The sequence below is a fragment of the Zalophus californianus genome, chromosome 2 (genome assembly GCF_009762305.2).
Source record: "Zalophus californianus isolate mZalCal1 chromosome 2, mZalCal1.pri.v2, whole genome shotgun sequence".
Lineage (NCBI taxonomy): Eukaryota > Metazoa > Chordata > Mammalia > Carnivora > Otariidae > Zalophus > Zalophus californianus.
In genome coordinates, this window is record NC_045596.1 from 40,439,517 (window position 1) to 40,466,857 (window position 27,341).

The 27,341-nt window shown below is 40.8% G+C and overlaps 1 protein-coding gene and 1 pseudogene across 11 annotated transcripts in view; one reads left to right on the top strand and one right to left on the bottom strand.

Moving 5' to 3' along the window:
- Positions 1-27,030, bottom strand: part of FRYL (FRY like transcription coactivator) — a 251,574-nt gene extending 224,544 nt beyond the window's left edge. For all 11 annotated transcript variants that reach the window (XM_027600445.2, XM_027600454.2, XM_027600452.2 and 8 more), the window contains exon 1: positions 26,816-27,030. The gene's annotated coding sequence lies outside the window, so the exon portion shown is untranslated. The remainder of the gene's footprint in view (positions 1-26,815) is intronic.
- Positions 1,693-1,816, top strand: LOC113926021 (annotated as a pseudogene).
- Positions 27,031-27,341: the final 311 nt, after the last annotated feature.

Sequence of the window (27,341 nt, forward strand, 5' to 3'; positions counted from 1 at the left end):
AACCCATTCTATGAGGCCAGCAGTATCAAAAGACATTTGAAAATCAATTAATGTAATCTATCACATTAACAGGCTAAAAAAGAAAAATCACATGACCATATCAATGGATGCAGGAACCAACACCCGTTCATGATAAAAACGCTCATTAAATTGGAATGGAGGGCAACTGCTTCAACTTGATAAAGATTATCTACAAAAAAACTACAGCTAATATCATACTTAATGGTAAAAAACTGTAAGTTTCTCCAGTAAGATCAGGAACAAGGCAAGATGTCCATTCTCACCCCTCCTTTTCAACTTTGTACTCAAAGTCCTAGCTATGCAATAAGAAAATAAATGATGGGCGCCTGGGTGGCTCAGTTGGTTAAGCGACTGCCTTCGGCTCAGGTCATTATCCTGGAGTCCCGGGATCGAGTCCCACATCGGGCTCCCTGCTCAGCAGGGAGTCTGCTTCTCCCTCTGACCCTCTTCCCTCTCGTGCTCTCTATCTCTCATTCTCTCTCTCTCAAATAAATAAAATCTTTAAAAAAAAAAGAAAAGAAAAGAAATTATATACAGATTGGAAAGGAAAAAATAAAACTGTCTTTGTTTGCAAATAATATGACTGATCACCAAATAGAAAACCCAAAAGAACACACACACACACACACACACACACACACACACACACACACACACACACACACACACCCTGAACTAATAAGCAATTATAGCGAGGTTGCAGGATACAAGGTTAATATATAAAAGCCAATTGTGTTCCTATATACCAGCAGTGGACAAACAATTTGAAATTAAAAATACCAATTATATTAGTATCACCCAAAAATGAGATAATTAGGTATAATTTTAACAATGTGTATACGATCTATACGAGGAAAACTACAAAATTCTGGTGAACAAAATCACAGAACTAATTAAATGGAGAGATATTCCATGTTCATGGACAGGAAGACTGAATATTGTCAAGATGTCAATTCTTCCCAATTTAATCTATAGATTCAATGTAATCCCAATCAAAATCCTAGTAGTTATTTTGTAGATATCAACAAACTGACTGTAAAGTTTATACAGAGAGGCAAAAGACTCAGAATAGCCAACATGATATTGAAGGAAAAGAACAAAGTCAGAAGACTGACAGTATCCGACTTCAGGACTTAACATAAACCTAGGATAATCAAGACAGTATAATGTTGGGGAAGATCAATGGAGCAGAATAGAGAATTTCGAAACAGACCCACTTAAACACAGCCAAACTGATCTTTGACAAAGGAACAAAAGCAATACAATGGAGCAAAGATGGTCTTTTCCACAAATGGGCTGAAACAACTGGACATCCACATGAAAAAAAAGAAAGAACGAACTCTAGATACAGACCTTTAACCCTTCACAAAAATTAATTCAAAATGGATCATGGACCTGAATGTGAAATGCAAAACTATAAATCTAGGAAATAACAAAAGAGAAAACTGACTTTTGACTTTTTAAATACCAAAGGCACAATCCATGAAAGAAATAACTGATAACTAACTCAATTAAAATGGAAAGCCTACTCTGCAAAAAACAATGTCAAGAGAATAGGAAGACAAGCCACCGCCTGGGGAAAAAAAATTTACAAAACACACACATATGCATGCGTGTGCATGCACACGCACACACACCCCTAAAAAGGACTGTTATCTAAAATTCACAAAGAGCTTTGTGCAGTGGCAGTATCATAGCCAATGAGGTTTATCCAAGGTGCGATTATTGCTCATCGAAACTAAAATACACAAAGAAATCTTTAACCTGAATAGGAAAACAATCTGATATAAATATGGGCCAAAGGGATACCAGGCTGCTCCGTCCATTAAGTGTCAGACTCTTAGTTTTGGCTCAGGTCATGATCTCAGGGTCAAGAGATCAAGCCCCCACACGGAGATTCTCTCTCCCTTCCCCTCCCCACCCCCTCTGCATGCACGCATACACATGCATGTAGTCTTTGTCACTCAAATAAATAAATGGGCCAAAGACCTTAACAAACACCTAACCAAAAATATGCATACTGCAAATAAGCATATGAAAAGACGCTCCAAATCATATGTCAACAGGGAAATGCAAATTAAAATGAGATGTTGCCAGGCTTCTATTAGAATGGCCAAAATCTGGAACAGTTGACAACAAATGCTGGAAGGGATGTGAAGTGACTAGGACTCTCTCACTCATTGCAGGTGGGAATGCAAAATGGAACCACTGCTTTGGAAGAGTTTGGAGGTTTCTTAGAAAACTAAACATACTTTTACCATATGACCCAGCAATTGTGCTCCTTAGTATTTACAGGACTTGAAAACATGTCCACACAAAAACCTGCACACATAAGTCTAAGGCAGCTTTATTCACAATTGCCAAACCTTGGAAGCCACTAAGATGTTCTTGAGTAGATGAATGGATAAACTGTGGTCCATCCAGACAATGGAATATCATTCAGCACTAAAAAGAAATAAGCTATCAAGCCAGGAAACAGGAGTCTTAAATATATAATGCTAAGTGAGAGAAGCCAATCTGAAAAAGCTACACACCGTATGATTTCAACTGCGTGACATTCTGGAAAAGGCAAAACTATGGAGGCAATAAAAAGATCACTGGTTGCCAGGGGTTTAAGGAAGAGGAATGAACAGGCAGAGCACAAAGGATTATAGGGCAATGAAAATATTCTGCATGACACAAGGATGGATACATATCATTAAACATTTATCCAAACCCATAGAATACACAACACCAAAAGTGAATCCTACTCTAAACTGGGGACTGTGGTAATTATGATGGGACAATGTGGGCTCATCAACCGTAACACATGTACCACTCTCACGGGGGATGTTGATAATGAGGGGAGAGGACACATGAGTAGGAGCAGGGGGAACATAGGATATCTCTGTACTTTCAATTTTCCTGTGAATCTAAAACTCTTAAGTCTTTATAGAGAATAATGTCTATAATTTTTTTTTTTAATTTTTAATGGGGGGGGGAACCTCTTGTCTTAATCTGATCTGGCTCTGATTCCAATTGTCCCCACACATCTTACAAAACAGGTTTTCAGCTTTGGTTGCCATTAAAACAAAAAAGTACAATTGTTTGGAAATTTTTTTAAAATAACACATGTATAGCTATATCAAAGACAATGCCAGAATTTCAACTTATCATAAACTGGTCTTTCCATTAAAATTAACTTCTGAAAATAAAGTTTAATTTATCAAAAATTTGATTTTTTTTCCCCTGGATGTAGCAAATAATTTAACAAAAAAACAAGATCAAAATCTTTGCAAAGACGGGTTTTCTGTGGCCTGTGATAAATCAATTTACAATACAGTAAGCTGCACAAAAATGTGTTCATAAGCATTTTCTAGTGGGAGGTCCAGAGTTATTAGATTCTCAAAGGGGGCCATGATCCAGATAAGATTGAGAATGGCAAGTTCTTAGGTTTAAGTTAAATCAAGACATTCACCCACTATTTAATACTGAGGGTTCTACTACCATTATTTACGAAACCTTCCTTGACTTCCATCCTGGGTATGCAACTCCTTTCCACAGGCATATAAAGAAAATAAATTACTGTCACCCAGTATTTAGAAAAGTACTAGGGAACATTGTAAGAGTTCAATTAAATCACCCCAAGCATTTTTTTTTTTTAAAGATACATTCCTGTATGGTTGACAAGATCCTGGAAAATAATTGGGCTATATGTGTCAAGTCTACTAAAACGTTCATAACCTCTAACCCAAAGGGGAAATTTACCAAATAATCCAAAAGCACATTAAAAATTCTGTATGCAAGGGGGCACCTGGTGGCTGAGTCGACAAGCATCTGCCTTCGGCTCAGGTCATGATCCCATAGTGCTGGGATCGAGCCCTGCATTGGGCTCCCTGCTCAGCAGGAAGCCTGCTTCTCCCTCTCCCTCTCCCACTCCCCCTGCTTGTGTTTCGTCTCTCACTGTGTCTCTGTCAAATAAATAAATAAAATCTTTTTTTTTATTTTTTTTAAGATTTTTTTTTTATTTATTTATTTGAGAGAGAGAAAGAGATAGAGCACGAGAGGGGAGAGGGTCAGAGGGAGAAGAAGACTCCCTGCTGATCAGAGAGCCCGATGTGGGACTCGATTCCAGGACTCCAGGATCATGACCTGAGCCAAAGGCAGTTGCTTAACCGACTGAGCCCCCCAGGCGCCCCAATAAATAAAATCTTTAAAAAAAAAATCTGTATGCAGAGGCGCCTGGGGGGCTCAGTCGGTTAAGCGTCTGCCTTCGGCTCAGGTCATGATCCCAGGGTCCTGGGATCGAGTCCACATCGGGGTCCCTGCTCAGAGGGGAACCTGCTTCTCCATCTCCCTCTGCTGTTCCCCCTGCTTGTGCACTCGCGCTGACAATAAATAAAATCATTAAATATACAGGAAAATTAAATTACTATTAGGCACTGTCCTAGGCAGCTGAGATAGGTCAGTGAAGAATATGTCAACGAAGAATGCTGCCCTCCTGTAGCTTACATGCTAACAGTGGGAGACGATAAACAATACATATCATTATGGAGTATGAAAAGGTGAAAGAAGCTATAAAAAAGAAAAAAAGAATCATGGACTGTCAAGCGCTCGGCGTGGTAGGAGTTGCAATTTTTAAATGGAATACAGCGTGTTGAAAAGGTGACATGTGAACAAAGAACGGAAGAGTCAGCCAGGTGGATAGCAGGAGTGAGCGTGTTCCAGCCACAGGAAAGAGCCACACAAAAGCCCTAAGGCAGAAAGCTGCCTGGCACATCAGAGCAAGAACAAAGGTGACGACAGCCGATGAGCAAGGGCAATAGTGGGGAAAAAAAGGATCAGAAAAGTAATAAGGGACTAACTCAAGGAAGGCCTATAGACAAATGTGCTTTAAGTGAGCCGGGGAGTCACCAGTCTGCAGAAGAGGGACGTGATTGTCCTACGTTTTAAAGGAGCGCTCTGGCCACTGTGCCGAGAAGGAGCGGACGGGGAGAAGCCCAGCAGTGGGGGACCTCTCAGTGGCAGGCTCTTTGTGACTGAAGTGTTAGAAAAACCCTTGTCTTCCAGCAGGAGAAATTGCTCTTGGATTCAGTTAACTTTCTAGCTCTGTTCCCCAGGAAACCATGAATGTCAGAAACCACAGAATGTCAGCTGTGTTACTAGGCAACATGGCTTATGGTAAAAATGACCCATTGGTACATTGCTTGGGACTGAGCGGGACTAAAAATACCTGGAGAGTGGCTGTAACTCTGGGCTGCTCTTAGTGTGGGGACTCCCACAATCGGGCACGTACCTTGTAGGAATCCTAGAAGCTATGCTCATGGATGCATATAAGATAATGGCTTTTGTGGAACATGGTGCTCCTCAGTCACGTTAGCTACATACCCATTCATGTGAGCCTCATTAGTCACACCTAAGCTTCACCTGGAAGCAGAAGCACAGAGAATAGCTCTGGCTGTTCCTTTTTTTTTCTTTTTATATACATATTTTTTATTTTAAAATAAGTTCCAGGCTGCACATAGAACTTAAACTCACAGCCCTGGGATCAAGAGTCACATGCTCTACCAACTGAGCCAGCCAGGTGCCCCGGGCTGTTCTCTCTCTGCACTGCTACAAGGACACCCCCCAAAAGACCATTTGTCCTTCTCTGCTGGTAAGCTGTTTTTCCTGTCCCTCCTCTCCTGTATCCTAAGTGAATGTGATGTCAAATATGGATTGCCATAGGCCACAGGTCTGGCTGAACCCCAGTGAAATTCCCTGGGTAGGCACTGCTCTATTGCAGCAACCCAGGCAGGAAACGGTAGTAGCATGGACCAGAATGGCAGCGCGTAAATAGGAAAAAGCAGTAAAATTGTAAATATAATTTGAAGGAGGAGCTGATAGGATCTTCCAATAAAATGTGGGATGTGAAAGGGTAAAGTTAGGGATAACACCAACATTTTTGGCCTTAGCAACTGCAAAGATGGAGGGGGAAAATGGGGTGGGGAAAGGACTGGAGATCAGTTCAGTTTTAGACAATTTTGAGGTGAGAGTCATTCCCAACTCACTCTCTTCAACCCAAGATGGCAGTAGCAGCTCCGACTATCATGAGCCCATATAACAACATCCAAAAGAAGGGCTATACCCTCATATGTTAAAGGAAACCAGACTCCCCACAGACTTCCCTCACGTGCCACTATCTCGAAACCAATCATGAGCAAGGAGAATGGAACTAAAACAGCTGGCTTTAGGCTGAGCCACATTCACAAACTGCCCCCTTTGGAATGGGGGTGTGTCTGGGGGGGGGAAGCCCATGAAACACATGAGCACTAAATACCCAAATAAAACTGGGTTTCTACTAGCAAGCAAAGAGACTAGGAAGTACAGTGTCTGTCCAAGGTATTGGATGAACCATCCACATCAGTGGTGAAATCGCCCAGAAGGAAAGATTAGAAATAAAGGACATTTACAAAATAAGACAGGGAGCCAGGTGACAAATGAGAGGAAGTGACCTACCTTCTGGTCCATGAAAAAACATCTAGGCAAATCTTGTGAAATTACACAATCACCAAGAAAAGATTCTAAAGGATTTGAGGAAAACAGACTAAAATGAAGAATCTGACTGAACTCAGAAACTCTGAGCTGCAGAAGACAGAGCACTGCCTCAGAAATTTCTAATGCGAAATAATTTTGACCTAGATTTTTATACCCAAATGATCCATCAAGAAAGCAGAATAAAGACACTTTCAGACATGTAAGGACATTACTTGAGGGTATTCTCTAGCAACAAGGATGAAAACCAATAAAGTAGATGTGAGAACACAAGAAACAGTGGAAATGATCCAAGAGTGAAAGGAAAAAGGCATCCCAGGATGGCAGCTGTGCAGGACTAGACAATAATTCATCCTATTAAAACAGAAAATTAGTGAACTCCATGAAAGGAAGAAAGGAGTGGATTCCATTCAAAAGACAGAATAACTAAGAAGCTGGTTTAATGACAGGAATGCATGTGTTTCTCTTCTCAATAGAAAAAAAATTATGCAACAGAAAATTCCCACAGAATGCTGCTAATTGTCTACCCAGTTTTCCTCCCTTCCTCCTTGCTAAAGAAACCTAAATTTTTTCTTTCTCTTTTTTGAGTTATCAGGTGAGAAACACATGATTAGAAAAGGTAGCCTCTCCCCCAGACCCATGGGATGAAGTCATTACAGGTCTAAACTAAGCCTGGAAATCCCATTCTCCCTTGCCAGCAATTGGCCTGAGGAATCTCTCCTGTCCCACTGTGGAGAAGTGATTCATTTCAGGCCAATGAGACATGCAGGAAAATCACCTGGGGAGCTTCTTGAAAGATTTTTCCAAGATGAAAAGAGATCTGATGGGGAGGAAATTTGCTATAAAGGGTGTTACTGGGCAATTAGTGAATTTGAACACAGACTGTATATTAGATAATAGTATTGTATCATGGTAGACATGGAAATGTACCACCCACATCCAAAGACTCACCACCAGGTGTGAGGAGTATGATTAAGCTATTAGCTTCATCAGAGTTGGCTTCAGCTCTCAAGAGGAGGTCATGATAATCTCTGAACAGCTCAAGCTCATGACTGAGAAAGGCAAGGTACAGGCCAAGCAATTTCAAGCCAACACAGAACTCTTCTAATGGACAATCCTGACTCCAGATCTGCTTCTTCCTTCATCACAATCTGACAGCTCCACTTGCCCACTCCTGCTTCCTTCTTTTAGGAATCTTACTCCTGGCCTCAGCATCTGCTTCCCAGTGAACGCAAACGTTAAATTTCCTGAATTTAATCCTTATTCCATCACACGAGAAAGTCGCAGTAAAGCATTTAAGAATAGAGTCATGATCTCTGCAGTTTTCTCTTAAAAGATTCCCCCCAAAAAACAACTATAGACAAAGATAAAGGAAAAAGCAAATACAGCAAAATGTTTATAACTGATGAATCGAGGTAAAAGACAAGAGTTCACATTAGTATTCTCACAATTTTGTAAGTTTTTAAACTTCTCAAAACTAGGGTTTTTTTCTTTTAAAAGGGGGGAGAAAGCTCGATGAAACAGTGCCCATCCTAACCCCTTCCTCCTACCTTTTAATAAGTGAGAAAAAGATGCTGGGAGCAACAGTAACCACCCACAATAAAAGAAAGGTCAACATAATCAGCTAAGTCCCCCGTAGTTAGATATTCTGCAAAATGCTGCCAAAAGATACATCAGGAAAAACGACAACAACAAAAAAAACTATTCAAGAAAGTCATGGTTCTGGGGCACCTGGGTGGCTCAGTTGGTAGAGCACACAGCTCCTGATCTCAGGGTCATGAGTTTGAGCCCTACGTTGGGCGTAGAGATTATTTAAGAAAAATTTAAAATAATTAAAAAAAAAAAGTCATGGTTCAAGTGTGGGAAAATGTGACATGATTTTGAGCAGCTGATGGATTACAGGAAGGGAATCTATCTGTCTCTGATGCAAGGAAGAGCAGTCTTCCATGGGCATGGAGTCAGGATAGTGGCATATAGAGAAGGAAAGGTCACCATAACTTCTCTGCTCCGCAATGAATATTTGCACAATTAAAAGACATCAGACCAACATAAAAACAAAGCACCAAAGACTTCATTAAGGTTACAGAACGGAATGTAAATGTTCTTGAACTTGTCAGTTTAAAAGGCACAGCTGAGGGCGCCTGGGTGGCTAAGTTGGTTAAGCGACTGCCTTCGGCTCAGGTCATGATCCTGGAGTCCCGGGATAGAGTCCTGCATCGGGCTCCCTGCTTGGCGGGGAGTCTGCTTCTCCCTCTGACCCTCTTCCCTCTCGTGCTCTCTCTCTCTCATTCTCTCTCAAATAAATAAAATCTTTAAAAAAAAAAAAAGGCACAGCTGACAGAAGTTGGAAGCTAGAGGGCAAGAAGGCAAAAGCAAAAAGGAGAAGCAGTGGAAAAAGAATAGGATATTAATTTTGAATCCCTTAAGACTAGAAATCCCTAGGGCGCCTGGGGGGCTCAGTCGGTTAAGCGTCTGCCTTCGGCTCAGGTCATGATCCTGGAGTCCCGGGATCGAGCCCCACATTGGGCTCCTGGCTCAGTGGGGAGCCTGCTTCTCCCTCTGCCTCTCTCCCTGCTCATGCTCTCTCTCTCTCTACCTCTGTGTCTCAAATGAATAAACAAAATCTTAAAAAAAAGACTAGAAATCTCTAAACATATTCCACTTGACTCATTTTTTAACCGTTTTTATTGAGATATAATTCACATACCATAAAATACACCAGTTTATTCATCATTTTTAGTTAGGTTGTCTTTTTATTACTGAGTTGTTAGAGTTCTTTATAGACCTTAGATACAAGTCCCTTATTTGATAGAAATTGCAAATATTTTTCTCCAATTTGATGGGTTGTCTTTTTCACTTTCTTAATGGTATCCTTTGAGGCACAGAAGTTTTTAATTTTTATAAAGTCTAATTTATCTATTTTATTCTCTGTTGCTTGTGCTTTCAGTGCCCTTAGAAGGCTTCGCCTAGCTAAGGTCATTAAGATTTATTCATATTTTCTTCTAAGAATTTTATCATTTCTGCTGTACATTTAGGTCTATGATCCATTTTTAGTTAATTTGTGTGTATGATGGGAGAAGGAAGCAGTTCAAATTCCTTCTTTTGCATGTAAATCTCAAATCTCCGGGTGGCTCAGCACAATTTGCTGAAAAGACTATTCTTTCCCTATTGAATTTTCTTGGCACATTGTTAAAAAAAAAAAAATCTATTGATCCTGGAGTTTATTTCTGGATTCTCAATACTATCCAGTTAATTTCTACATACTAACACTCTAATGTGAAATCAAGATAGTATAAGTAACCATTTTAAAATGAACAGCTCAATACCACACAGGACATTCATGAGGTTTTCAACTAACACATCTAGTTCCGAAACATTTCGCCATCCCAAAAAGAAACCCATATCCATCCACCCATTCCCCATGGCCCTGGCAACCACTAACCTGTTTTACATCTGTACGAATTTAACTGTCTGGGATATTTCATATCAGTGAAATCATAATATATGATCTTCTATTTCCAGCTTCTTTCACTTAGCATAATGTTTTTGAGGTTCATGCACTCTGTAGCATTTATCAGTACTTCATTGTTAGAGCTGAATAATATTCCATTGTATGGACATGCCACGTTTTGGTTATCCATGCATTAGTTGATGTACATTTGGGTTGTTTCTACCTTTTAGTGAATGTGAACGGCTATCTAAGTACAGAGCTACTATAAATATTCATGTACAACTATTTGAATACCTGTTTTCAACTCTTATGGGTACATACGTAGGAGTGGAATATCTGGTTCATATCCTAATTCTAGATTTAACTGTCTGAATAACCACCAAACTATTTCCCACAGCAGCTGTACCCTTCTCCATTTCTACCAGCAATGTACCAGGGTAACAATTTCTCCAGATCCTCACCAACATGGGTGATTTTGTTTTCTGATTCATTTTCAAGGTGACATCCAGAACTCAACACAGTACTCCAGGTGTTTTCTGGATAGAACATAGTAAGACTAACACCTTTCCTCTTTGGAACCTCCTCCTCCTGCTATCAGACTATGAGTCTACGCAGCCTTCCTCGTAGTCACATTACATTTTATATCCATATTGAGTTTATTACAGTAATTAAAATACCTAAGTTGCCTGTATTCCGCCACATCTCTCTCGCCCCTATAATAATGCAGCTGTCTCAACCCATAGACAGGACTTCGTATCAAGCTCCATTAAGTTATGTTAGCCTTGGCCCACCATTTTAGTAAGAAATATTTTCAAAAGTTAACCCTAAAAAAAAATTCATTTCATCCAAAAACTTGAAAAGCATAGTATCGATGTTTTTTTAAAGATTTATTTGAGAGAGAGACACCGAGAGAGAGAGAGAGAGAGAGAGAGAGAGAGAGAGAGAGAGAGAGAGAGAGAATGAGCAGGGGGAGGGGCAGAGGGAAAAGCAGACTCCGTGCTGAGCAGGGAGCACAATGCAACACAATCCAGGATCCCAGGATCATGACCTGAGACGAAGGCAGATGCTTAACCAACTGAGCCACCCTGGCGCCCCAGTATCAATGTTTTTATTCACATTACAAAAACATGGACAGTAACCTTCAGCAACAGAAATTTTTCTCCAGTTGTCATCAATTCACTATTCACTAATGTTTAGAGTTGCTACTCAAGCAATCACATTTCCACCTAATTTTATGGTCATCCAGCCCACATTCTCCCACTTGTCAATTTCTCGCTAGAAAGGGTATAGAATGTCTGGCAGAAATTTATACTGTTATCCTCTGCATTCTCCAGACCCACAGTCTAATAATCCTACCTAAAAAGTAAGGTTAGTCTAACATAGTCTCTAGTGAGCCCATGTAATACTTTCCTTTAAAAATGTAATCACAATGTTTTTAGTGCATAAAACACAATGAACTCAGATTAAGTCATACTATGTTCCAAATCATATTTTGACATTTATATAACATCAAATATAATACAATGAAAAAAGCAGTATCACTTAAGGCAACGGAGGAAATAAAGAGCTCACGTGTTCTACTTGAGATTACCAAGACAAACGTGTTGTCAATTTACTGTAATTTAGGGTTATACGTCTTTAAAATTCAACAGGAGTCTCTCCTCAACCATAAAATTCAATAGAAAAAAAAACATGTTCAGGCACCTGGGTGGCTCAGTTGGTTGAGCGACTGCCTTCGGCTCAGGTCATGATCCTGGAGTCCCTGGATCGAGTCCCGCATTGGGTTCCCTGCTCGGCGGGGAGTCTGCTTCTCCCTCTGACCCTACCCCCTCTCACGTGCTCTCTCTCTCAAATAAATAAATGGATAAAATCTTTAAAAAAAGTTTATAAAAAAAAATAAAAACATTTTCCACATATGTTCACAAAAAATGAATGAGCAAATTTTAGGAAGTTTTGTGTTTCTAATAATATAGATTATTTTATTGAAATCAATTTCCCCAATTCCTTTAAGAGCACATTCCTCATTCAAGAATCTCTTCTATAAAGCCTTCTGCGGCGCCTGCATGGCTCAGCCAGTTCAGCATCTACCTTCAGCTCAGGTCATGATCCCAGGGTCCTGGGATCGAGTCCCACATCGGGCTCCCTGCTCAGCAGGGAGTCTGCTTCTCCCTCTCCCACACCCCCTGCTTGTGTTCTCTCTGTCAAGTGGGTGAATAAAGGCTTATAAAGCCTTCAGAGGCTGTTGCAGTCTAAAAGAGCCTCTCCCTACTTTGCCCTCTAAAGATACCTACTACTGTCCTTACCACGCTGACACCCAATGCTTGGTATTTACTGCTTGTGAACTGTTTGCTAATTTACTTATTGTCTGCAACAGTATCCCGCGGAGAACTGACGCTTTCTCAGTCTTTTCTAACCTCATCACAACCAACATAGTATAATGCTTATGAAAAGGTAAGCACTCAAATTCTTATATGAATTTATATCGCATATTATAGTTATAAACCTATACAGAATTAAAGTTAAACAGGAAATCATCTCATAAAAATTGAAGGCATTTTAAGGTCTTGTGGTTCTTGGGGGTGACTGCAGTGTCTTAACCAAAAAGGAAAGCCGCATCAAGCAGGGGCTTCTCCAAGACAAAATAGCTGTGTACTTCAAGGTAGCGAGTAAAGAGACAGGAGAAAATGAAGATACAGGCGAGGACAGAAAATGTGGAAGGAATGAGATTCTGGGGCTCAAGTGAAAAGAAGATAAAGGACACTTTTCTTTCTGAAAAGGGAAAACTAGGTACAGGGATATGTTGAAGTGGACAAGGGTAAAATTCAGAAAGTGGGTTTTTCTTTTTTAAGATTGTATTTATTTATTTGACAGATAGAGAGCACAAGCAGGCAGAGGGAGAGGGAGAAGCAGGCTCTCCGCTGAGCAGAGCCCGATGGGGGGCTCGAACCCAGGACCCTGGGATCACGACCTGGGCCAAACGCAGCCGCTTACCCGACGGAGCCACCCAGGCACTCCATCAGCAGGTGGTTTTAAGAGAGAAAGAGAATGTTTATTTAACTCCCAATATTTATTAAGAAAGCACTATATCAGTTTCCTGCAGTCCAATCAATTGCTGCAGTGACAAATTATCACAAACCTAGTGGCTTAAAATAACACAAATTCATTATCTTACAGTACTGGAAGTCAGAAGTCCAAAATAGCCCAGGTCTCAATGGGCTAAAACCAAATTGTCAGCAGAGCTGGGTTCCTTTCTGGAAGCTCTGAGGAGATTCCATTTTCTTGCTTTTACCGGTTTATGAAGGCTGCCCACCTTCCTTGGCTCTGGCACCCTTCTATCTTCAGCGCCACCAACAGACATTGGGCTCCTTCTCATGATGCCATCTCTCTGGTCCTGACTCTCCTGTCTCCTGCTTCTTTTAAAGATTATATGAGGCCCACCCTAATGTAATAACCCAGGATACTCTAGTTTAAAATCAGCTGCTGAGCAACCTTAGTTCCACCTGCAACCCGAATGCCCTTCAGCTGGGTAATATAACTCTCACAGGTTCCAGGGATGAAGATGTGGAGGGATGCCATTATTCTGCCTGCCACAAGCACTATGCTATGTGCCTCATTTATATCTCTTAATTTAATCCCCACAAAAACGCTATGGGGGAAATCATGTTTTACTCATTTTATACATGAGGAATCTGAGACTACCCATAACACTTTGAGAGACTTGAAATAACAGCACAAACAGCCAGGCTTATGAGATACTACTATAATAATGTTTGTGGAGCTGCACCAGTGGAACCAGGATTCAGATAACACAGCCTGCGCCGGCCTGTTTCTCAAGCCCTCACTACCCTCTCTTCTGCTTGCGCGCGCGTGTATATGTGTTTTGGGGTGAAGGGAAAAAGGCTTTTTTTGCCCCCTACTTTAACCAAAACCATCTCTCCTTTCATCACTAGAAATCTCTGTGCATGATTTTGTTTAAAAGTGTTTAAATCTCTGCACACCATGCTACATAATGTTCCATTTAGGCTTTGGTATATGAGAAGAGGTCATATGACAGTATGTTAAGAAACAAGGCTAAAATTACGTGATTTGTACATTCCTTCCTAAATTGTATAATTTTAGGCTCCAGATTTGAATATATAAATTATTTTTATAACTATTTCAATCAGATAAATTCCTCAAAGCATAATATATTGGGCTAGAGATTATCAACATTTTAAGATGTCTTGACACATATAACCCATTATTTTTCAGGACCCCATCAACCATATAGGAATGGATCCTTTTTGGAAAAAATGATGACCGGGGCAATGTAATTGACCTCCAGGTATCCTGCCTCATTTAATAATGAACTCTTATGGTATTCCTTCACTCTCCCCTAAACACTTGGGTAACAATAATTTTCTTTGTATGTCCTCAAAAACGGCTACAGACCAGGATGGAGATCCTGGAGAGTCTGTGATTGATGGCAAAAGCCTTGGTGTTAAATTGTTGGCAAATGTCTTGACTGAACTTTTACCTCTAGAGCAGCCATTTTTAATCTTCTCAGGATCATGGCCTCTGCTTTGAAATCTGATAAACCTATGGACCTCTCACTAGAAAAATGCACATGAACACATACCCAAAATTTTTCATACAACTTATTTTACTGCATTTTAAATCTGCTGCCATTACAGACCATATAAAACTAGTCTTTGCAAGGGTATCTGTACGTCTCACTTTTGGTTTTGTGCCAAAATCTGCTACACCCAGGAATAAAAATCTAAAGTATGCAATAAAACAAAGCAAACTTTAATTATTTTTGACAAATAGATACCAAACTAATGATGATGGCTGGCTGTAGAGTCTCTGGCACCAAAGCACAGTTCTAACAAAAAACCCAACACTTGTACATTATTCTCCAAGGACAGCTGGGAAAACATGGGTGTCAGAGAGAAGGCTCAGGTCCCAACAGTAAGGAAAAATAATACTGACTGAATTTAATGAGTGTTTCCCAAAACAGTAACACTTTATACTTGTATATACTTATAAAAAGGAAAGATATGAGATTTTTGTTTTTTTTTAAGTAAGCTCTATGCCCAATGTAGGGCTTGAACTCACCACCCTGAGATCAAGAGTCTCATGTTCTACTGATTGAGCCAGCCAGGTGTCCTTAGGATAGATACAGTTTTAGAAATTGGGAAATATTAAGATAAATTGAAATATCTGAGAAAAAAAATCATACCAGACCTACTCTGTTCCTACTACTTAGAGATCCAGAATGTATTAAGTTCAAAGTGGAGTACATGTACCCCCAGAGGCAGGGTGATCACGCCACTGGTGTGAAAAGAAAATACTGTAAGACTGAACATATGCGTTACCTTAAATTTGAAACTGAGCTTTACTCATATTCAATACGTGAAACCGACACAGGCACCCCTCTGGTCCTGCGTCAGGCGGTGTCAGCCTTGCGGCATTTACCTGAAGAATGCCAGTCACACAGATTGGCTCACTTGACCTCCAGTCTACCTAGAGGCAAATGGAAAAGCACCCTTTTTAGCAGTCTGGGGGCAAGCAGAGTCGTGGAAATACAAGACTTCCCCACAGCATCATTCCAGTGTCCGTTCTTCCTGGACGACGAGGCTTCTTACTCTGTCTTCCCAGGCCTGAGTTGCAGTCTCGGTGTGTCTGGCAGTTTCCAGAGCGTCTGGAGGCTGCTGAGGTGGCCCAAGCTCTGAGCTCCCCTTATGGGTTACGTCTGTACCACAACCCTAAAGCAACTGTTAGGCCTTTCCAACAACTCTGTAAGCACCTCATAACCTGATTAAATCTCTTCTTTTGTTTGTGGCACTGAATACACACACACAGTATTCCAAAGGTGTGTCTCTTAAGGTCAAAGTCTCTTAAAGGAAAGGTGGCCATTCCACACCCTGGAGGGGCTGTCTGTGATGCCCTCACCTGATGGCTCACTTTTAGCAAACTGCAATATCCTGCAGCTTCCTTGGGCCCAATTTAGTACATTTGCAGATCTCATTAGAATTATGATGTCACTCACAAATGGGTTTTAAAAGATTTTTGTAAGTGAACGAAGGAAGAGAGAGAGAGAGACAAACCAAAAAAACAGACTCTTAACTATAGAGAACTGGTGCTTGGGGGTGGGGGGGGATGAAATAGGTGATGGGGATTAAAGAATACACTTGTCTTGATGAGCACTAAGTAATATACGGAAGTGTTGAATCACTATATTGTACACCTGAAATGAATATAACACTGCATATTCACTACACTGGAATTAAAATGTCTAAAAATTAAAATAAATAAAAATAAAAACGGTCAGAATTGGATACTTAGCTATACCTATAATAAATAAGAAAGGGTTTTTGCGAAGAAAGGCAGATTAAACATAATAAAACAAAATAGAAGCACAACACAAGAAAATGGTAGAACTGCCAAATGCCTGTTAAAATACCAGTGCTTTAACAAAACTGTAAGGTAAAAGAGTGATTATCTTGTAAACTGTAAAACTATACAACTTTTAGAAGAAAACAGGAAAAAAAATCTTTGAGGCCTAGGACTGGATGAAGAGTCCATACGACACTAAAAGCACAATTCATAGAAGAAAATGACTTGAATGCACTACATGGAAATTTCAAACTTTTTTGCTCTATAAGATACCGGTTAAGAGGATGAAAAGTCAAGCTTGGATGGGAAGAAAATTTTGCCAATTGCATATCTGACAAAGGTTTTATATCTAGACGACAGAAAGAACTCTCAAAGCTCAACAATGAAAAACAATCCAATTTGCTCATTAGGGAAACAATTTGCCCATTAGGGAAAGGCAAATTAAAACCACAATGAGATACCACTACACAACTATTTAGAATGACTAAAGTAAAAAAAATAGTGAAAATACCAAATTCTGACAAGTGTATGAAGAAACTAGATGTCTCATACATTGCTAGTGAGAACATATAGCCACTCTGGAAAACAGTCTGGCAGTTTCTTATAAAATTAATCATACACTTACCATATGACCCAGCAATTGCACTCTTGGCCATTTATCCCAGAGAAATGAAGACTTAGGTTCACACAAAAACCTATGCATGAACATTCACAGCAGCTTTATTCGTAACCACTAAAAACCGGAAACAACTCCTATGTTCTTCAATAGGTTAATAGTCAAATTGTAGGGTGGTACATCCATACAATGAATACTATTCAGCAATAAAAAGAAATGAACTACTGATACATTGGATAACTTGGATGGTTTTCTAGGGCATTGTGCTGAGTGGAAAAAAGTCAATCTCAAAAAGATACATACAGGAGGATTCCATTTATGTAACATTCTCAAAACGACACAATTACAGAGAAGAACAAATTAATGGTTGCCAGTAAACAGGGACGGGGGAGTGGAAGGGACCTTGAGCTGCATGAGGGAGTTTCTTGGCAGTGATGGAACAGTACTGTATCTTGATTGTGGTGGTGGTGAAATGAATCTAGACATGAAATGTTATTAATTGCACAAAACTACACACACATACACATGAATGAGTGCATTAAAAACCATGAAAACTGAATATGGCTACTTAACAGTATTGTACCAATGCCAGTTTCCTGATTAAACATGGTTATTAATGTTACGTTATGTAAGATATTACACTGGGGTAGCTGAATGAAAGTTACACGGGACCCCCTGCACCATTTTCACAACTTCCCACGAGTCTATAATTGTTTCAAAATAAAGTTTTTTTTAAAGTGATGACATTCAATCATACTTATTTTTAAAATTACTAATATTTTAAGTGGAATCAAAAACATGAAAATAATACATTTTAAATTGCTCTACAATGTTTTTCATCTTTATCTCATTATTTTTTATGAATGTCTTACTAGGTACAGTATAAGTAGTATATAGTTTACAACAAACATACATATGGGGAATGCAGACACAGTTCTTTATACCGCTGGGGTGTGGCAAAAAAAAATGTGCAGACCTCTGTTACAGAAGCTACAGAAGTCTGAGATTCTATCTATCCTTTCAAAGTTTTACTTAGGGAAGCATATACAAGAACAGGACAGACATCAGACTGAGAATCAAAAAGAACTCTATTCCATCCATAGTTTAAGCAAGTCACAATCTCATGGTCATCCACAAAATGTAGGAGTTGTATTAGATCATTCCCAAGACATTCCAGCTCTGAAAACGTTGTAACTCCATGAGTTCTACAACAGGAAAAAGTGCAGCAACCATAAAGAAATGTATGGCTAAACTCTAACCAGTATTTACTGAAAGTATACCAAAGATTCAGTATTGCCAGGAATATTAAATACAAGACATAGTCCAGGTTATCATTAACACAAACATAGAAAACAGCACCTACAAAGACAATTTTACCTCAAAGCAAATAGATTACCAGAAGATCCAGTTGAAATATAAATATGCATATAATAGGCAAAGGTGGCTATTTTGCATGCAGCCGCCTTGTTGTTGAAGGCCTCTAACTTCTGCTCATGGAATTATATGAGGCTCTGTATTGTAACAAAAAATACAGCAGTGCATTCAAGTATCCTGGTGTACGAGCTTGGGGATTATGACAGTTCTCTCAAGAAGCAGAGTATCAAGACATCCGGGAAGCCTGGGTGGCTCAGTCAGTTAAGTGTCTGCATTCAGCTTGGGTCATGATCTCAGGATCCTGTGATTGAGCCTCGTGTTGAGCTCCCTGCTCAGTGGGGAGTTTGCCTCTCCCTCTCCCTCTGCCCCTCCCCTACTTCATGATCTCTCTCAAATAAATGAATAAAATCTTTAAAAAAAAAATCAAGACATCCAAGAAAGAATTATTTTCCTTTTTCCCCATCCACTTAATTATTCACCATCTACTTGAGTTAGACTAAGACAGAATTTTAAGAGGTCCACTATTCAGGGGATGTTACACCACCTGCTATCCAGAAACATCAACTACCTGAAACAGAGTCCAAAACCAGGAAAGAAGCTAGAGTCCTCTAAGCAGTAAAAATCAATATAACAAGTCCTAGCACTAAAGCCCCATGCTTCTTTGGCTCCTTATTCAGAACCTTCTATCATTTTCATCCACCATTCCACAAATGTGGTTATGGGTTCTACTCATGGCACACTAAAATATCAAATTAGAAAGGCAAGAAAAGTACAGTAAGCAGGTATAATGAGAGCAGAGAGATACAGCTAACAGTAAAGTGATACGCAAACCAATCCCCAAACCAACACGATTTAGAAAGGAATAGTTTCGCCAACAAATGAACAAACTATGGTGGTCTGTAGATTGCTGACTGAGGACACTAATGGCTGGAGCTCTTCTGCAAATAAATCATTGTGCGTTCCCTGGTGCCCAAGACACACGAAAGGAACCACCAAAGTGATATTTTTTAACCAGTATTATAGACAGCATAATCCATCTTGTATTTTTAAACAGAGACACAAAACTGAAAACTGTATTAAATGATCTTTCCAGTATTCTTTAGTATTGAACTCAATTACATCACATCTGAATTTTACCATGAAATAGAGATACACCAAAACTCAAAACAGAACAAAATGAAACATGGAATCCTGAGAAGTTGAAATATTATGCTGAAATTCATTCAGGCAACAAAGCATACATGGAAATATTTTATGAACTAAAAAGTGAGGCTGCATTACAGTAAGTGAGTGAACAAAATACTATCCTTTCCTCATCGATTCCCAGATGCCCTTTAATAAATAAAACAAACAAAACACAACATACTTCAACCCCTCTGCAGTACAGATGCTCTCAACTAGAGATGAATCTTAACAACTGCTGTCACCCAACAGCAGGATGTAGTTGGTGAAAATCTTATCTCCTGGAAAGATCAAGAAAGCGGCAGCATCAAAGTGTCTTAGGTCTGACCAAAAACAGTCATTCAAAAAAATCTTTCTTTTTTTAAGATTTTACTTATTTGACAGAGAGAGAGCACAAGCAGGGGGAGCAGCAGAGGGAGAGAGAGAAGCAGGCTCCCCACTGAGCAGGTAGCCTGAGGCAGGGCTCCATCCCAGGACCCTGGGATCGTGACCTGAGCCAAAGGCAGATACTTAACTGACTGGACCATCCAAGCGCCCCTCATTCAAAAAATTTTAAAAAGACAAAAGAAATGATCAGAAACCTGTAAAACTATAATCAATGGAGATAATTACAGAAAATTCTCAAAACTAAATTGCATCCTTTTACTTTAAAAGATAGCTCATTTAATTATCACAATAGTTACTAAGCACTCAATAAATTTAGCTATTATTATTTCAAGATGACAAATAAGGACTACTAGAGCTAATGAAAATATCTATGATCATACTGATCAGGCTATCAATAAGCATTTATTAAGTGCCTACAAGGTCACCAGCACTATGCGGTAACAATAAAAGTTCATTACCATGACAGAGACAGAGAGAGAGAATCCAAGCGGACTGCCAATAAGCACGACGCTTTATGCAGGGCTCGAACCCAGGACCCTGGGATCATGACCTGAGCTGAAATCAAGAGTTGGCCGCATAACTGACTGAGCCACCCAGGCACCCCTCAACTTCTTTTAAAGTATGTCCTTTCTTTAGGTGCAGCAGGCAGATATTTTGACACATAAATTATTTACTTGTTTAGAGTCACCAAATGATTAAATGAATATAAAAAACTGTCACCAAATGAGTCTTGTAATTTTCATAGGAAAAGAAAACTTTTCCCATTACTCTCCAGGCTTAGGTAGAATAAGGATTGTAGATAAAATGCCTCTTAAAATCCTTCTAAACTTGGAGCTACACACATGATGAAGGAACCTCTTTCCTAGGATTTACATACATTGAAACGGATCAGTTTATACAGAAATATACATTTATTAAAATGCTACCTTTCATTTATATTAAATGTTCAGAATAGACAAATGTATGAAGATGGAAGGTAGATCAATGGTTAGTTACCTAGGGCTGGTGAGGGAGGTGGGGAAGGTGAATGAAAAAGTTCTAAAATTCATTGGGGTGGTGGTTTACAACTCTGGAATATACTAAAAGCCACTGAACAGAACACTTTACTTTTTTACTTTACTTTTTTTTAAAGATTTATTTATTTGAGAGAGAGGGTACGTGCGTGCACACATGAGCAGGGGAAGGGGTAGAAGGGGAGGGAGAGAAACAAGCAGATTCCCACTGAGCACGAGACCAATATGGGGCTAGATCTCAGGACACTGAGGTCATGAGAGCCAAAATTAACAGTAGGCCACTTAACCAACTGAGCCACCCAGGTGCCCTTGAATTGTACACTTTAAATAGGTGAATTGTATGGTATGTAAATTACTACATCTCCATACAGCTGTTATTTTTTTTTTTTTAAGATTTTATTTATTTGAGAAAGAGAGTGTGAGAGAGAAAGCATTAGCAGGGGGAGGGGAAGAAGGTGAGAGAGAAGCAGACTCCCCGCTCAGCAGGGAGCCCAATTTGGGACTTGATGCCAGGACCCTGGGATCGTGACCTGAGCCAAAGGCAGACGCTTAACTGACTGAGCCACCAGGCGCCCATTAAGATTTTATTTTTAGGCAATCTCCACACCCAATGTGAGGCTCAAACTCACAACCCTGAGACAGAGTCACATGCTCCACCAACTGAGCCAGCCAGGCACCCATGTTATTTTAAAATTTTAACTCTTGGGCGCCTGGGTGGCTCAGATGGTTAAGCGTCTGCCTTCGGCTCAGGTCATGATCCCGGGGTCCTGGGATCGAGTCCCGCATCGGGCTCCCTGCTCCTTGGGAGCCTGCTTCTCCCTCTGCTTCTCTCTCTCTCTCTCTCTCTCTCTCCCTCCCTCTCTCTCCTCCTCTGTCTCTCATGAATAAATAAATAAAATCTTTAAAAAAAAATAAAATAAAATAAAATAAAATAAAATTTTAACTCTTCACAAAATTTGACAAATTATAATTACTGCATTATGGTCAAACTCCATAGGATATACCCCTCTGTCAGATATTCTTCCTGACCTGGCTGACCTCATCACTGACACTCCTACACAGTCCTTTTATTAACAATCCAATTCTTTCCCAACAAATACAAACATCAAGCAACAGACATGGGGGGAGAGGTGCAGGGAAGTACAATTTATAAAAGTTAAAAATAATTCACACAGTATTTTTATGTAAGTGGTTTTTCAAAATGGTTATTTTGATAATATAAAAAAAATCCTGATAAAGGCATCTATTTATTATAGCATTTTGATTTTAAAAGAATGTTACTACTCTATCAGCAAACTGCCCATTATCTGTCAGCATATAGATGTAGTCTCATAATGGCAGTCTTTGAAATGGATGACCCTTGTAGAGGGTAAGGAAAGATACATTTATATTTATAGAATTTCAAAAATATTCTGCCCCATAAGAAGAACGGGGTTTAAATAAAAAAACAAAAACAAACAAAAAAAACACCCCTAGAGCTCACAGATTTATTTAACAGTGTCCATGAACCCCAAGCCACCTGGGATGGAAGACCATGTTTGTTTGCTAGCATACTTTGGAAGAAGCTATGCAGAACAATAAACAAAACTGAATAATAAATTCACTTAGGTGTGCACTTTTTACAGTACTTTTAATCCACATGTACCACTCTATTTAAGGATCCTACTCAGAGGACATCACAACTTGGTAAAGGCAGACTTAATCTTATCTTCAATGCTAGGCAATGTACACAAAGTAGGTGCAGTTCTCAATAAAAAATTGCCAAATGAATGGAGATTTCTCAGCTGATTAAGCCAACTGGCTGCTTACAGCTGCGTTTTCTATTTAGGAACCTTTGGAAAACCTTTTTCCCCACTAAGTTAGCTTAAAGAAGCACCTAGAACAATAGAATCTTATCACCCACTTCATCAGCCCAAATTGTAGCTCCCTTTTTATAATGAGCAACATAAGATTTGAGTAAAACCTCTGTATGTGATTTGATCATGAAGAAATGTCTTCCCACATTCCTCCTTGGGCTACTATGAGCGTCTGTTGGCAGTCTCGAAGCAATTTTTAATGCTCTCTAGAGATTAAAAGAATCAATAAATGAGAAGAGATTAAGCTTAGGAGTACTTACTCCAAAAATATTTTAGGGTAAAGGCAGGTAAACTGTTCAGGGACACCGGTTTTGACCAGTTTTTGAAACGTTTTGAACACAAACATACTAGTGGTAGCCCTTGAAAAAAATTACCTACACACACACACACACACACACACACACACACACACACACACACACACACACACGCTTTCCCCAAGTAAACAATTTGAACTGGTGGGATGGGCACCGGGGTCGCTCAGTTGGTTGGGCGACTGCCTTCAGTTCAGGTCATGATCCTGGAGTCCCGGGATCGAGTCCCGCATCGGGCTCCCTGCTCGGCGGGGAGTCTGCTTCTCCCTCTCCCTCTTCTTGACACTCTCCCTGCTCTCTCTCTCTGTCAAATAAATAAATAAAATCTTAAAAAAAAAAAAAAAAGAATACTGGTGGGATAACAAAAGTGCTCAAGTACTTTAAGCAACAGTAAAAAATAAATCAAATAAATAAATAAATAAATAAATAAATAAAATAAAGAGGAGAGTACCTAGAACTTTTGTTAATGGTTAAGCAAAGTCTACAATCATAACAAACATAACCATACTGTAAGTCAGAGCATAGTTTGTGCTGTAAAAGGGTTTTATAAGAGCAAGTAGAAAGAGCAATCACTTATGATTAGAATAGAAGAGCTTGCAGACAAGGTGACAATTGAGCTGGGTCAGATGGATGATCTCTCTAGTGAGGTAACTACAGTTGAAATTCAGAGCACTTGCTCTGCCCCCCAAAAAATATTTTATAGATAAAAATAGTCCAAGTAGAGAACATACACCCAGCCAACCCCCAAACATAATTTTTCTTTTAAAATTTCTTTTAAAATATAAAACCTGCTATATAAAGCAATGAAAACTTTCCCACCTCACCTAGATTTCTTCTATTATTCCACTATCTCTTTACCATTTGAGCATGAATCCTGTGTCCCTGTCACTTTGCACTTGTTACTGTGCTGAGATATACATGGTCTTTTTCCTATGGATGATAATTTTGCATCTTCCATTAAACTGTTATACCTTTGAGAGCAATAACCGTAATCCATTTCTATTTTATCTTTCCATAATACTTCTTAAATAAATACATACTCAACAGATACTGTTGACAGATTAAACCTAGTTCGAACAATTGTGACAATAAGCTATCACTATCACAAAAAATGTCTGTGGAACAGATATTATAAACAATTAAATCACATTTTTGCAAAAAGAACAAAAAGTATCTAGACTAATAATATCTACCCCCAAACATTGAACTAATTGCTCTGCTTTAGTGTAACTTGTTCAGAAAGGGTGAACGTTTAAAAAAAAAAAATTAAATCTCTCAAGCAGCCTTTATATCACATTATCTTTCTTTGTCACAAAGTCCTAAGACAACACTGTTATTGTGACACAGTGAATCTGTAGAGAAATGAAGGACAGTCCTAGTTCCCAAGGATCTCAAGGGACAGTTCACAACTCAAGAAATGTCCTGGCAATGTGTATACATAAGACAATGTGTTTAAAACAATATGAAAAGCACAAAGGAAAAATGTTTTCCAGGAAGCATAGCCTAGCTATTTCAAAGATAATTCTTTCTGAATGTGCTCTTTTAAAAGTTCAGAAATTCTCTCCTCTATTGTTGAAGCTGGAAGTAAACAAAGATAGAAATTTGAAAACTTGTTTTAATCTTCTACTTAACTATATTACGAGATGGAAAGGGAGATTATGCCTGCAAGCTTGCCTGACATCCTTATCACAGAACGGGATCAAAGGGGAGGGATAAGAGGAATATAGGTGTAACAATGCCAGATACCATCAAGATTACTACAAAAGAACATGTTTTTGTGTGTCTGCACTTCCTAAATTCTGTGGGAAGAATAAAGTACTTCTCATTCTTATCCAAAATTGGCTTTCAGTTTGCCTAGTTTCTCCTTTCTTGTTATTGCTGAGCCTGTGAACTGATAACGTTCCACACCACTCAGAAAGTTACTATATAGTGTGTTAATCAAGGAACACTTCAGGACGTTTAGTATTGCTTTAAAAAAAAAAAAAACCACTGAGCCAGGCATTCCAACAAAATTCACTCTTCCAAAAGAAGTAATTTTACAAAATAACTCAGAATGGAAGACAGGATGGAATGCTATTTTTGATGAGTAGCAAAAACAAACAAAAAAAAGACTACAGAATAACACACCCACTGCTACTTTGTTTATAGGCTTGTAACTTGCACATGCAAGTACTCTACAAAGTATTGCTCAAGAAGAAACTGTCAAAAATGAATGCTTATGAAAACATTCCTTTTCTAAATAAGATCTCTAACAAGGGCTGCGATGTTTCTAAATTATTTCTTTAGCGAGTACTGACAGGTAGAGCAGAGCAATAATGCTCAGGATGAGAAAAAAAACCTCTTGTTTTATCAACAGGTAAAAGTTGTTACTAATTATAATGCCTATGAGTTCAGTACTAGAAATTACGGTAGTTATCTGCTAGACAGAACAGTACTTTACAAAACTGATTATTCCTGAAAAAAAGTACTTTTTTCCTAATCCTACAGACCCTAACAATCTAGTAGGTTGGTTTTGTTGTTGTTTTCCTTCCAAAAGAACCTCCGCCAGTAAGTCGAGGTAACCTTCCACAGTTCAAAGGTTAAGGCAAATTCAGCTCTATGTAGAGTTCTTGCTCCTCATCAACATAGCTCCCCCCCCTTTTTTTTCTTTTTTCTCTTCTCATATTATCTTGGCCTGAGGAGAGGTTAATGCTCCGGTATAAACTGCAAATTCATGAGGGAAGCGATTTTAGGTGCCTAGGAATGAAACTGGGATGGGAAGAACGATCGACAGCAATCAAGAACCAGCTCGCCCTAGAAATCATCCTCTCCATAGAGGAAGAGAGTCTCTGCCCAAAGAACCTGCTGCCTGGAAGCCACAACTTCCATCAATCTGCAAAGAAAAGTTGCAAGAAGAGCTCAGCGTCCGGGTAGCCCGCGCCGGTGCGGAGACCGAAGTCAGCAAAGACACTCATCAGGCCCGGGCGGCCCGCGAGCCCGGGCTGCGGCGTCGGTGGGGCAGACTCCGATTCCGGCAGGCTCCGGGTCTGGGGGTGCGACCGCGAAGAGTGGGCGGAGAAACAAGAGCAAAGGAAAAGAGGGACAATGCTGGGCCCGGCCAGCGACTCCGCGCGCTCCGAGGGTCCCCCAGCGCCTCTTCCCGCCCGGGGCCGCCAGCTGCCGGGCCAAGTTTGCTCCTCAGCCCTTCCTTCACGACCGGGGTGGCGAAGCCGTGGCCGCCGGCCTCCCTCCGCCTGGCCGCCGCCGCCGCCTTCCTCCCCGCCGGGCGGCTCCCGCGAGGAGGCGTCGCGCGCGAGGGGAGTCGCGCGCGCGAAGGGGCGCCGGGCGCGCGAGGGGCAGGGGGCGCGCGAGGAGAGGCGGGCGCGCGAGGGGCAGGGGGCGCGCGAGCCAGCGGCGCGCGCGCGGGAGCGGGGCGCGCGCGGGAGCGGGGCGCGCGGCGCTCCCCGAGGACCCGCTGCCGGTCCGGCGGGTTTTCGGTTGAAGCGGGGGCTGCGCCGCCGTTTACGGTCCGTTAGGAGTCTTTGCCCGGGCGGCGCAGCCTGCCAGCCATCCTGGCCCACCTCCCCCTCGGCTCCCATCAGGAAGGGCAGCCGGGCGAGGGCCGGCGACCTCGTCTCCCGCCAGGGCTGTGGCCGCCGGGCATCCCGGCGCCTGCCCCTGGGGCTGGAAGAGAAAGTGAAATGAAGCGTCTTTCCCCAGGCAACACCTACCCGTCCCCAGTCCAAGTGCAGCTGCCTCGCTCCTCGGGCGCCGCCGGTCCCCGCCCTCGGGCCCCGGGCTCCGTTCTCTTGACAATGGCGCGTTCCCTTTAAGGAATAATCCGATCGGAACCGATGTGTGGTTAAACCTCCGACTCTGATTTTAACCGGATTTCTCTCTCTCCCCCTGAGCCCGACGGACGCCCGGCGGTGCTGCGAGCTCTTCCCACCCCTTCCCCGCCCCGCCTACTCCCTCGCCTTCCTGATTGGCGAGAAACACTACAACAGGAACAGCAATCCTCGCACTCCACTGGCCGGTCCGGCCGCCGCTCACCGTGGCCCCCACCCCCACCCCGCCCCTTTCCCCGGGTTGGCCCTTCCTCTAATCACTCTCTGTCCTCTACTCCATCGTTGCTTTGGAGAACTGGCAGTCAAGGCTCACCCTCCCGCCTCCGGAAAGCGAATTTTATTTTTATTGGTAAAAGGACATCTTCCTGTGCACCTGATTGGGCAAGGAAGGAGTTAGTCTGCACGCCCC